This window comes from Myotis davidii, unplaced genomic scaffold (genome assembly GCF_000327345.1).
Source record: "Myotis davidii unplaced genomic scaffold, ASM32734v1 scaffold135, whole genome shotgun sequence".
Classification (NCBI taxonomy): Eukaryota; Metazoa; Chordata; class Mammalia; order Chiroptera; family Vespertilionidae; genus Myotis; species Myotis davidii.
The window spans coordinates 5599186-5612843 of NW_006289813.1; positions in this window are offsets into that span (position 1 = coordinate 5599186).

The window sequence follows — 13658 nt, forward strand, 5'->3', positions numbered from 1 at the left end:
ACACACAGAAGTCCTTCTTTTTACCTGCTTTCTGATTCCCCTTAACAGAACCCAAATCTTCTTTTCTCCACTTAAAGCGGGGTTGCTCAATCTTGGCACTATTGACATTTTGTACCAGATAAGCTTGTGTTACTGGGGAGGCTGTCCTGTGCATTGCAGGATGTTTAGCAGCAACCCTAGCCCCTGTTTATTAAGTGCCAGTAACACCCTTCCCCAAGCTGGGATGCAGATGTATGTTTGCTAGGAGTCAGAGAAAGCAGGTGACATGATGATGTGGTGCTGGATACTTTGCATTAATTCCTCCAAATCCATGCTCTACCCTTCTCCACCCTGCTCTGTGCTTCAGGAAGTTGACTCTTACAAGCTGCATTGTTAGGTTTCGTGAACATAATCTCTCTATTTCTCTCTCCCTCTGGCTTCTGGTTGGATTTGGTCAGTGGGAGGATCTGGCCATTGGGGGTGAGGAAAGAGAGAAAGATACTACTCTGGATCCCCTCTGGCCAGATCATGGTTGGTTGACTGCTTCCTTCTTCCACAGACCAAAGCTTCTGTCAGGAGGCTGTCTCCTAAAGCCGCAGCTCTCTCTGGCAGGCATTAACTCTTCCATGCCCTTGGCCGTCAGTCCCAGCAGCAGTAATGGTTGCCTGCTGTTGCTAGGTCCAGGATACTGCACCCTCCATCACTGGTTTTCCTAAACCATGCCCACACTTTCATAAGTTACCCCTTTATTAAAATCTCCTCAAATTACTCAGTTTGAGTTTGCTATCCATTTTCTGTCAGACTCTTACTGATACAGATGATATGGGAAGTCATTGGAGAGAAGGGTTTGTTGGTCTCAAACAGAATTTAGGAATTCCAAGATTATTTGACCAAACACCCTATAGGCTAAAGGGCCTTGAAACAAAGAGATCCTTTATCTATATATGTCTCCCCCAATAACCAAACCTAGGCCTGAGATCCCCCACTTGCAACACTGGAAAGCATCTGCCCCAATACCAAGATAGAGGTTGCCCAGGCCACGTTGGGCCTTCTCTAACAAACACGGTTGAGAACTGAAAAAGTAGTATCCATGACAGAGAGGAAACAATGGGGATCTTCCCACAAGAGAGCAAGCTCTGCCCCCTTTATCACTTAAGGCATACAATGAAGAAGGAAAATACTGACACGTTAACCCCTTCACTAGTATAAGTATGCTATCTGGATAACAGGGGCCAATGAGTGTCCTCCAACTTGGCACCAAACTTTCTTCTTAGACATAGAGTGTCTCCATCTTAATTCTAACGTATCCAGGAAGAGAAGCAGAATATGTTGGCCATGTGGGAGAAGGGGGGGCGTCTTCGCGGGCCACTGGGCTGTCTGGGTTGGACGGGGGAGGCTGTCCCAGGCCTCAGCTGCCAGGAGGTGAGAAGAAACAGAGCTCCTGTAGGGCACTGACCTGATGATGTGGAAGGCAGGTGCGGCCAGGATGAGCCCAGAGAGCCAGCTCCGCATCTGGCAATGGTGTTTCTGGGCCAGGCCAGGACAACAACCTTGATTGTCCCTCCCCACAGTAGCCCTGCTGATCCCGGAGAAAAGAAAGCCATGGGACCATTTGGTCCAGGCCTCCGCAGGAAGAATGCTGCCCTTTCTCTGCAGCTCTTGGTCCCAGAGTCATGGAATCAACAGCTCAGAAGCTGGCAGCCCCCTCGGAGGCTTGGGCAACCTCCCCCATGGTCACATGGCCCAAGACACTCTGTTCTTTGTGACGGCAGCTTGGCTGGGTGGACTGAGGCCCTCTACAGACAAAGATGCTTCAGGTGCCCCCTGTCCTCTGTGCCCCCAGCATGCCCAGCTCACCTGGTCCCTGGTCCCCTCCACCCCACGACCAGATACTTCACTGTTATGCACAATAGAGACAGTTCCCAAGCCACTGCCAGAGACAGCATCTGATTCAGGGAGCACAGGGCAGCACACACCCCTCAGGGCTTTTGCCTCATGCAGCTAACGTCAGAGATGTTTTATGAAAACAAGATTTGAGGTCACATTGCCTCTTGGATAAAAGGAACTTTGCTTCAAAGAAATTTACTTGCTAAACAACACTAGGAACACTGCCAGAATATCACTAGGCCCAGCCAACCACTTCTGAGTTGCCCAGAATTTCCAGACTGCCAAGTAAATCCTGCATTATATCAGGGCCCCAGAGACCTGGTCACTGAACCCCAGGGGCCCTCAGTTTCCGCCCTCCCCCCTGTAAGAACACAAAGGCTGGACTAAATGAATCCTAAGCTATTTCCAGCTCTGTACTCCATTCACATTTAGGAACATCCTGTCTCCCAGCACCTACTAAGGAGAAGTTCGCTAAGAAGGAAAAGGAGGCAGCAAAACTCTGGAGCCAGATTACCTGGGTTTGAATCCCAGCCCTACTACTTCCCATCTGTGTAACATTGGGCAAGTTCTTTCATCTCTCCATGCCTCAGTTTTCTCATCTGAAAACTAGGGATAACTTTGGTCCCTACCTACCTCATGGGGATGATCTGAAAGAACATATGTAAAGCGTTTAGAGTGCACCTAGCACAGTAGGCCCACTGTAAGCATTTGCTATTTTCATTCCTCTCTTTGCTTTTATGGAATGCCATCTGAGTCTTTTCCTGTCCCTAGTTCAGCCTTGCTTACAGCAATTTGGCAAACAGGCTCTCGCAGGGCAGAGAATGGTATTTTTCTGGGGGAATTGAAAATAATGCCAACCTTATTCCCTTCTCAGCTAGCATTCTCCTGTGCTGGGAAGAAGGCTTGGCGAGGGGTCTGTAGTTCCTTACAAAACTTGGCAGGATGCCGTTTCTCCCAGATTGGAGAGAAAAGTGAAGCACAGGCCAGAGCTTTCATGCAACTCATGGCCAAGGCTTTTGTCCGCCCCTAAGCCTGAAGCAGGCTACACACACACACACACACACACACACACACACACACACACACGAAACCCCCAGCTCCAAGATCTTTGCCCTGCCCCCACGGAGCCCCAGGTCTGTGCTCAGGGCATTCGGTGCCACCGCTGATCAGCTGTGCAATGCCTGTGAGTCCATCTTGTACTCTTTCCACAGGACCAGATGCCACAGCCATGCAGCCAAAGTGCTGGCATTAACTACAGCTGAGTGGAAGCTGAGGAGTCACCAGCTTCGTGGACCAGGAAAACAACCAGGGAGGGAAGGGCAAGTCTGGAGTCCTCCAGGGATAACTCCCAGGCAGCACAGGGAAGGCATGGACCTTGGAATTCAGCCAGCCAATGCCTAGATAGCCCATTAACAAATAGGTGTGGCCTGAGGCACTGTAAATGCCTGCTTTACTTCTCCAGATCCCTCCACCCTTGCCTTGCCCTCTGGCTTCTGGTTGGGTTTGGCCAATAGGAGGCAGTACCATGAGAATGGAGGGCAAAACTCAAGAGAAGTCTGGGCCTTTAGTTTCCTGGACCCCACTCCCACCCCCATCCTAGGTCCCTTTACCTAGAGCCACAGCTGCTGTGAAGCAGCTCTCTCCTCAGGCTCAGTTCCCTCTCCTTCAGGCCTGGAGTGAATCAGGCCTCCTCCTGCTACCAGCGCTGCTGTTTCAGGCAACACTGTTGTTCCAGGTAACACTGTCTGCCTCTGTCAATAGCCCCTGTCACCCCCAAGCTGCCCACTTGAGCATGTGTCCTGAAGGACCTTGACGTTGGCCAAGTTTGGGCCTAAGGACTCATCACCCCATCAGCGTTATCTTCTCTTTTTCTCTCTACATATTTGTACCACAAAAGAGTACATAAAGTATGTATGTAAACTATGAACCCAAGAGCCAACTTAATCAATGTATCAATGCTTTTGAAACTTTCTGTGTATTTCACAGCCACATGTCCATCACCAGACACACACACACACACACACACTTCACTAGCAAAAGGCTGGGGAAAAACCAATTACTTTCCTTTTCTACTTATCAGTTCAGGGTTCACATCCCAGCTGGCACATCTGACCCAAGAGACCAGGTACTTGGAAATGCTATGGAGCGTGACAGCCACACAAAGTTACACAGACCTTCAGTGGCTAGAACTCTGGGGACAGAGAACCCTGGGGTAATCCCAGCAGTCCCTTACGCTTCCTGTTGGGAACTAGCATGGAATGCCACACACCCAAGACTTGGGGCAGCTTTCCTTCTTCCTGCTGGGATAATCATTACTGTATGCAGCCCAGCAATTTGGCGCCTCAGCAGCCAGACTCCTGGTAGGTGCCTGGGCTTGACCATTATGGGGATATTATGATCATGATTATAGAACGGCTGAGACGTCCAGCAAAGTGACCGGTAATTTGCAATCTAATGGCCATTCAGTGGTGGGTAATATTATGGACCTTACCCTGCAATTGTAAAACAACCAGCCCTCTCTAATGTAGCAGCTTCCCCATCAAAGCCCAGCCTTTGCTTTTGATTTCTGCTAATCAGTAGCTGCGCCAGCTTTGGCTTTAGATTTGGAGAAGCTAAACAAGGGAGCGTGAAATGATACACTCCTCTTTAGAGCCCCTCAATGAGAAGTTTAGTCAGCTCTGTCGAGTGGAGGGGAAAAAAACAAGTGAAAAAAGCATCTGGAAGGCAATTTCATTTTTAAAGAGCAACCAAAGCTGGCCCCAAAGCTTTGCAGAAGTGTTGCCTGGGAATCTGGGAGGCTGACCCAGCCAGGCATGCCATACACAGCCAGGTGTGTGCACAGATTCCATCATGCACACACTATTCACATGCACGCACACACAGAAGAATACAATGTCTTTCTACCACAGGACTGCCTACCGAGGCTCCAGAAGAGGCGTTGAGGGCCTCTCTTGTGTGCTGCCCTCAGTTCTGCTTGTGGGTACAGCTCAGTTCCACCTGCCGGGATGCCCATGGACACTGTCAGGATTGAAGACAGTCTAATGAGACACTCTGGTCACACTTGGGTCACAGTCCCCTGGAACACCTCAGTTTGACCTCACTCCTCAGCACTGTATAACACAGCCAGCGAGAAGTGTTGGGTGCTCATGAGTTCAAATCCATCACTAATGACCAGTTTGAGTGGTCAGCTTAGTCAAGCTGGTATATGGAGGGCAGTGAAAAGAATCTACCACTAACTTTCTGCACAGCAAGCTAATGGCTTAGTGATTTTGAACCTGTTTCCTCAACTATGAAACAGAGACGATCATGCCTTCCTGGCCCAGTTTGTAGAGGATGTTCTCTAAACCAAATGATCTCTTCTCTGTGTGTTTTAAAAAATAAAACTGGACTTGCAGAAGCTAGGCAGCATTGAGTCTGCTGGGGGAATTCACTGCACATTCTGCCCTAGCCCCTCCCTCCTATTCTGGCTCTTATGCAGAATTCCCTGGTTAGTGGTTTGGCAAATATCACCTGCATGCCATGGTGGCAGGTTCCTGCAAACTGGCTCTGCAGCTGTGCATTGCCCCTTCTTTACCACACTCCCAACCAAGGGACCTCAGAATATCATGGAGGAAAGGAGAGAAAGGTAACAGGACTCAATTCTTTCAGTCCGAGGTCATGACATTACAGAGTAGTGGCTTCCCAGCGTACATGGTAGAGTATGATCTTTTCAATGTCCTTGGCAGAAAGGACCACTTGTCATCTCCCCACCACTGCAAGCCATGGTGGGATTCCCAACAGAGCAAAACTTCATGAGACCTTTCCTTCTAAACCCTGCCCTCCCAGCGAAGGAGTTAGCGGAAGAAGTTAGTGACCAGTGGTAAGTTTCCAGTAGTATGTGGTGGTAGGACTTGAAATGACCATACCTTCCAGTTCCGGTTACGAGTAATCTGTGTGGTCAGAAAAGACAAGAAGAAAGAAGAGGACCATGACCTGTGAGCCTTCACCCAACCCTAAGGTTCAACTGAGCCTGTCTCACCCAGAAGCATATCTACGCCAATGTAATAGGAACATGGGATCCAGAGTTTAGCAGGTAGATGAGTCAGGACAAGAGAGTCTAGGTTTTGGAAGCCCACCTGCAATAAATTCATAGGGGCTTGTGACGAAGATAGAAGATAAAAAGGGAGGTAATTGGTAAATAACTAAAAAGAAAGTGAGTGAGCAAACGAGAATGCAGATAGATACACTACCAAGCTCCCCGCCCCCCAAAAACAAAATAGATGACACTAGAAACCCCAGTGGACATTGGGCTGCCTCCTCCAAATCCATTCCACCTTAAATGATTAATCTAAGCCAATCTACTACTCCCAGTGACACTGAACCAGAGCCAATGAGACATGGGGGAGAAGTTCCTCCCTCTTAGTAGAAAGCCTCAGGAAGGACAGTCTCTTCCTCCTTCAGATATCATCGCATCCAGATGTGACGCCTGGAACAGCTGCAACCATCCTGCTACCAGCAGATGACAAAGTTAATATAAAGGATAGCAGAAGGGAGAAGCACAGAGAGTATGGGTCCTTGATAATGTCATTAATCTAAGAAACAGTCAAACTTGGTATCTATACAGCCTAGGTCTTCAAGTTCTGTAAGATAATACAGATCCTTTGAGCTAATTGCTGTGGGGTTATCTATTTATTTCAGCTTAGAGCACTTTAACTGATATAAGAACCCAAATCAGGGGAAACTGGGTCACTAAGGCTGGTGGAAAACCACGGGCACATTCAACATTGGTCTGATGAGAGCTCTTTCTAACCCACCCCTGTAAACCTAGGATCAGCCCCAGCATAGCCTGGAGCCAGCTGAGTCTACAGGTGTGGAATTCCCAGCTTCAGCTGCCAGTCAGAGCTGAGAGGGCACAGAGCCAGCTCATTATAAAAACCTATTCCATGGCTTCTGGAACACAAATGTCCAGGCCAGTTGGGCACTTCCCCTCCCCTCCAGGAGCCTCCTCATCAGCCTCTTCACCAGGCATTCCCCGCAGCTGCCAAACATAGAGACGGTCTCCACAGAGCCCCTCTCAGAACGGCATATCCCCTGAACAGCTGGGGCACTTGGCCCCTGTGAAACTCCTCATTCCTGAGCAGTGAAAATCACATTTAAAGACATCATCTCTCAGACACTCTGCTTGGCATGCTGGGAAGAAGGTTGTCATATGGCAAGAGGTTGAGTTGAGCATGTTTCCAGATGGAAATCAGTATTTATGGCTTGGTTTAAATGCCCAAGTTCTTATGTTTTGTGCGACTAGTTCTCTTCCAAGGGGAAGGGTAAGCCAAGGAACATCCACGTGGACTTAATGATCCTTCAGAGATGCATAGGGCCTCAGGGTGGAAATGCTCAAAAAGGACATCTCTTAGTTTTACAGTTGAGGAAACCAAGGTCTAAAAAGATGAGAGAGACACCCAATGGCACCAAATAATCAGCAATTGAGGTAGAGTTCAGCTGCTCTCACTCATGGTCCATGTTGTTTCTTTCCTCAGCTGTGACACAAAGTCAAGGTGGGGTGTCCAGAAGAGAGTGGTTCATGATTCTGAATTAATAGTGCCACTTCACGGGGCCCTCTGGGAGCAAAGCTCCCTTTGCACCTAACAAATTTTATTTTTATCATAAATCATGAGCAACAGTGTGGGTGCATCATGCTGCTCGGTGGTCAACAGGAACTGATGCAAGTGCCGATCACACACTTCCTAATTTAGGAAAAAGGAAAGGAGTTGTTTGCTCTGGGCATAGCGGCCATGCTGCATGAAAGCTGTATCAGCAGATGGTGTGGGCACAGAGCTAGTGAGAGGCACTCTTGTCTGCAGCAGCCACACCTTCCCAAGAACAGGCTCTGGGCACCGCCAGAGTCCCAGCGTTGGCTCCATTCTGTCGTCTGGTTGTCTCAGAAAGGACTCTTGGGCCATAGCCCTGCTCACATTCATGCTGGGCTGAGCCAGACCCTCAGAGGCCTAGGAAACTTAACCCACTTTGCCCCCAAGAGAGAGGGCAGGAGACCTGGCACAGTGACTCCTGCACACAAAGCTGATTGCTTGTTAGAATCACTAGAGGAAGTTGGCCTTGGTTCCTGCCCTAGACCAGTTCAATCCAAATCACTAGGTGGGGTCCCAGGCATCAGGATTTCTCAAAGCGAGCCCAGGTGATTCTAACAAGTGGCTGAAGGATTATGGACCCAGATTCGGACAGTGTGGCAAGGAGCTCCCCAGGCTGAGGGGAAGAAATCCCTCTTTTCTGGGGCTCTTTCCACTCGGGCAAAGTATTTTCTGGTCAAAAGGACCATAATGTGGGCCATATATGCCACTGAATAGGCCTGCTGCTAGTTGCAGGTAGAAGTTTGGCCCCAACAGGAGTGCAGTGCCTTCCTCCAGTGGGGGAGGGTAGTCAGAGTAGGTTGACTGGCCCCAGTGTGACCTCCAACCTCCTGATCCAAGAGATTGGATGAAATTTGGGCATTTGCGATTCTATTATCCATCGTGGTGTCACAAGGCACCATGGGAGAAGGGAGAGGAAAATCCCACAATGTAGAGAGAGGGTGCCACTCCCTGCAGCGCCCTGTTAAACAAAAACCCTTAACTTGCACAGCTGAAAGTCTTTTTAAAAGAAAGGGTTTATCAGGTAGTGTTAGCAAATAAAAAAGAAGATTGGCCTTGGGGCATAGCGTCCACACCAGCAGTAGCATGGCCAGTAGGAGAAACAGCATGTCTGTCATCTCCAAGTTTTGCAAGTGTTTTTAATAAATCAAGTAAGAGGAGAAAGATGTGAGCCCTTCTGAAGGATTTGCCGTAGCTGTAGACAAGGGGGACAGGAGAAGGTAAAGCGGGGCTCGTTCTGGGACTGAAGCAGAGACCGTAGGAAGAATGTCCGCGCCTGCGGATTAGCTGTGGGTAGCAGATTGGACAATTCAGGTGTAAATTAGAAGCCTCCGGAGGCTCTAGGTTCTATGGCTCCAGGCTATTCTCTTTTTTGGATAATCTCAAAAATACTCCCCTGGAAAGTAATCCTAAATTCCAACAGATACACAGGAATGTGAGCAATCTTTCCTCAGAATTGGTCCACAGCTACTCACCGGCTAACTACTCTCTCTCACGCTCCGGCTGCTGTCTTTTTAATTTAAACATCTCAGATTTTTTTTTTCTTGTCATCCCTGACTTCTCCCGGACACTCTGGAGCAGGGTAATTTGTAGACTATTTTGAATCCCCAGATTTTAGAACTGAAGGGGATCTCAAGGAAGAGATCCATAGTTCCTAATGCAGGACTCAAAGTCAGGATGAACTGGCTGCCTGAGGGTCAGGGACAGCATTTGGGCCAGGTTTCCAAACCCAGCCCGAGAGATTTTCACTCCGAGGCCCAGAAATCTGCATGAGTCAAAGCTCCCCAGGTGATTTCCCATCCAGGGCAGAGAGTCAGTCCTCCCTCCACAGGAAGAACCTGGGTTCTCAGGCCCACGCGCCCTGGAGGGCACACAAGGTGAAGGTGAAATTCCTACCAGTAGGGCTTGAATATCAGCTCTTCCACCCACTGGCTGGGAGACTTTGGGAGTCTCCTAACCCTTCTGACCCAGCAATTCCACTATTAGAAATTCCCATGAAGTCACAGGTTCCCAGCAGCATGGTTTGTAATAGTAAAAGACTGGAACCGACTAAATTTCCCATCAAGAAGAGAGTAGTGGTATGAATGATGGCACAGCCACACTATGAAGCACTGTGAAGATTCGAAAAGAAAAACAGCAAAATTGCAGCTCTATATGTGCTACTGTTGGAGGTGAAAAAAGCAAGGTATGGTCATTCTTACCTCCATTCCCCACCTACCCCTTCAGTGGCCTCTCCCTTTCCCTCAACCTTTACATTCACCACAAGGACCTTAGACTGATGGATTCCATCTCACCCATGACTCTAATTCTGTGCACTCCATCCCCACTGCACCATCTCCCTGCGGATCCCTGCAACCGCTTCCCAGCCTCCAGGATGCGTCCTCACATGAAGATGCAACAGCCCCACTCCCTCCACCATTAAATCCCTTCAGCACTCACAAATGCTAACTCTGTTCCTGCTCACCATTAGCAGGGCCTAGAAAGTCATCCCTGACCCCTGCTTCCTTCTCCAGCCTCATCTCTTGCACCTTTCCATTCTCCCACCGAAAACTTTGAATTCTTAAAATGCACCACGCTTTCTCTTTACCTCTAGATCTACTGCTCCCTCCCTACACCTCTATGCCTACTCACAGCCTCACAGTCTTTATTTAGCGAAAGTGTCTCACCCTTCATAACTTTTCCTTTCCCCACACCCCAAGCTCAAGTGCTCCCATTGCCTCCCCCAGCCTCTCCCATCAGAGCGTGTTCGTTGCCGCACTGCAATTGCATGATTCCTTCTCCAGACCTCTCAGCGCACCTTAAGCTCTGAAAGAGGAGAGTCTCGATCTGCTTCACTCCCAGAGCTCCAGGTCCCAGCACTGCCACAATGCAGGTGCTTAATAAATATTTACCTGGTGGATAAGTAATAGCCCTCACTACAGTGCATTAAAAATTATCTCAATCTATCGATGGGGACAGGTGCTGAGGATAGAAAGATGAATTAAACAGTGTCTGCAACATATGAAACATGTTTTTAAAAATGCCAAATAAATACATGAAGGTTTTCTTCCTCCTGCTGTATATTCAACCTTCCCAAGTTCTAAGCATTGTCGGAGAGACACAGACCATCACACACAGCAACTCAAAGCCAATGAAATGAAATAGATGAGATCATCACGGAGGTCAGAAAACTTCACTAATAATCAAATTCCCATCAGAAAACATAGAACACTTTGAAAGTTACTTCATTTTCTTCAAGGCATACCCTAAGCAAAATGTTATTTGGAGAAGGATGCCAGGTAGCTTATGTGTCATTTGTTAGTGTTGAGGATCAGCATTCCCCTAAGCATATTTAGATTTAATCAAGAATATAAGCATCCTCTTCTTTTACTTTTTTAAAAATTTTTCTTCCAGTTTTATTGGGATATAATGAACATGTAATATTGTGCTAGTTTAAGGTATATAACAATGATTTGCTATATGTACATATGGCAAAATGATCACAACAATAAATGTAATTAGCATCCATCACCTCGCATAGTGATAATTTTTTTCTTGTGATGACTCTTCTTCCTTTAGTGCACTTATCACAATTTGCAAAAGCATATTTAGCTGAGCATTTATTTGTTGAATACCTAACTCTGCACTAGCTTCTAAGCTATGGGAGGAGCAAGAATTATCACTGCTTTAGATCCACGGGATCCAGCAAGCTGTCCTAACACTTAGATGTTGAGTGGATATTTGTTGTGTGAAGCATGAATGAATGCATGAATGAGTGAACGCGGAGAATAAAGCATGCGAGTTCATTTATCCTTGGACAATTACTGAGCTTTGATAGGAAAGTCACTATGAAACCAATCTGATGAAAGCTAAGAAAAATGAAGAGTGCGGATGAGCCACGGTCACTAATGAATCTGGCCTGTGTGTGTGTGTGCGTGTGTGTGTGTGTGCGCGCGCGCGCGTGTGTGTGTGTGTGTGTGTGTGTGTGTGTGTGTGTGTGTATTTAAAGGAGAGACGACCAAAAATATGGGACCAAGGAGAGAGATGTTATCAGACCACTGACTGATACACTCAGCGCATTGTTCCAGCACTGAGCTGTGAATAAAATGCTGCTTACCTAAGCAGTGTGAGCGAGAGCAGGCACTGTCTGTGTTCTGCTTAGATGAGAGCACCATCACGGCTCCCTGTCAGCCTCCATGTTCAACCGTCCCGATCACTGCCGGCTGTAATTAGGGAGAGCTGGCGAAAGGACCTTGGAGGGAAATCAGCTTGCGTGCTTTTTCTTCCATTGTGGCTGGCTCATTTGAATGATAATGTACTGCAGTCTGGGTGTAACATCGACGGTGTTGAATAATGAGGCAGTCCTGGACTCCCGTACCTGAGTGACCTGCAACAAAAGAGGAGCAACATCTTTGGGCAATAAAAAGGCGACCTGGTGGCAGGAGACAGCTGCTGGGGACACCCCACTGCAGGCACCATCAGGAGCTTCAGCACTGCGAGCTTGCTTCGTTTATTTTATTCATCGTCATTTTTCCAGCTGAGAGGCTTGAAGGCTTCTGGCCGATGGCATCCTGAGGTGATGAAACACTGGGTAGGAGACCAAACGAGATGCAGAACCCCGTCCCCGGGGAACTCTTAACACCCCTGAGCCTGTTATCCATGTTCAATAATTGAGAGGAAAACTTAGCTCAACTCAGGGGACAGAGCCAGGTGACAGCGGGAGGGCCCTACCAGTCTGGGGATTTTCAAATAACACTTTATTTCTATTAACATAGATATCCCTGTAAGACACCACCTGTGTAGGCTCCTGGCTCTGGAAACCTGGAGCCAGGTACTCAGAGCTGTGGGGAGGGTGATTAGGGGTGCAGTGTCTGGGTTCAGACTGCCTGGGGATGAAGCCTGGTCAACCACTTACCAGCTGTTTTCCCATCTGCAAAATGGAAAGATTATCATAAGAGCGTTTACCTCATATATAAGGTTGCTATAAGGTTTCATTGTGTAAATAAGTGTAAAGCACTTAAAACAGTGCCTTATACATATTCAATTCCCAATAAATATCCGCTATTATCAGCATTGCTTTGTGCAAACGCCAGAAGACACTCATTCTCCACATGGCAAAGCATGGCTTATTTGGACGGTATAGGTCCTCCAGTCAGACTACTCAGCTAGGTACTAGCTGGGTCACCTGGGCAAGTAGCTTAACCTCTTGAGCCTCAGCTTCCTCACATGGAAGTGGAAATACATAATGGTAACGACTTCATAGGGCTGTCATGAGGGATTAATTACATAAGACATACACTTAAAGGAGTGCCTGGAACATAGTACTTAGTCAATAACTGTAGGAGGATGCTAGTATCATGCTGCTATCACTGTCATCATTAGCAGCAGCAGCAGCAGCACAAACCACCCTAAGGAGTTTGGTCTTTAGGTAGTAGGCAATGGGATGTCATGAAATGTTCATTTGAGAAATTATCTGTCCAGGAGTGTGCCCCTGAAATCTCACTCTGGCAGCAAGTTAGAACGTGGGCCAGAGAGGGTAAGTCTCCGCAGGACACCAGTGACAAGGCTCTGCACTGGCCAAGGCAGAGGGTAGTGATTGCAGACTCAACCTTAAAACTTCTTAACCAGGACCTATGCACTTGGAACCAACTCACTTCATTTCTGTCTGTTTTTCTGCTATGCTGTCCCTTTCCCTGGGTACTGGTGGACAAGGCCTAGTTTTCTTGGGAAAAGTGACAAAGTAAGTGAAGGACTGTCTTCCTCTCTTTCCCCCCACCCCCCTGCAGCCCCCACCTAAACATATACTGTTTAATTTGTCTCAACTTAAATATGCAGCCCAACTCCTAATAATATGTCACACTGAGAATCTTAAATCCTTTCTGGAACAAGACATGTTATTAATACACAGATAAATTATGCGAGTGACTTGGAGTTGGGGGAGTAGGGGAGGGAGTGATAAGAGGTAAACATGTTTTGAATCTCTGTCTAGACGCCTACTCTAATAAAGATACCCCAGGTACCAGCCCCAGAAGTCTTCAGGGTCCGGAGTCTCAGAATCCTCCCAGGATCCCGTGAGATGCAGCCTCATCTTTGGTTTCTGCCCCACCCCCACTTTCACCAAGTCAACCACCATTTCTCAGTGCTCTCTCAGACAGCAGATTTGGGTCACCCCACTGGCTCCCTAGCCGCCCT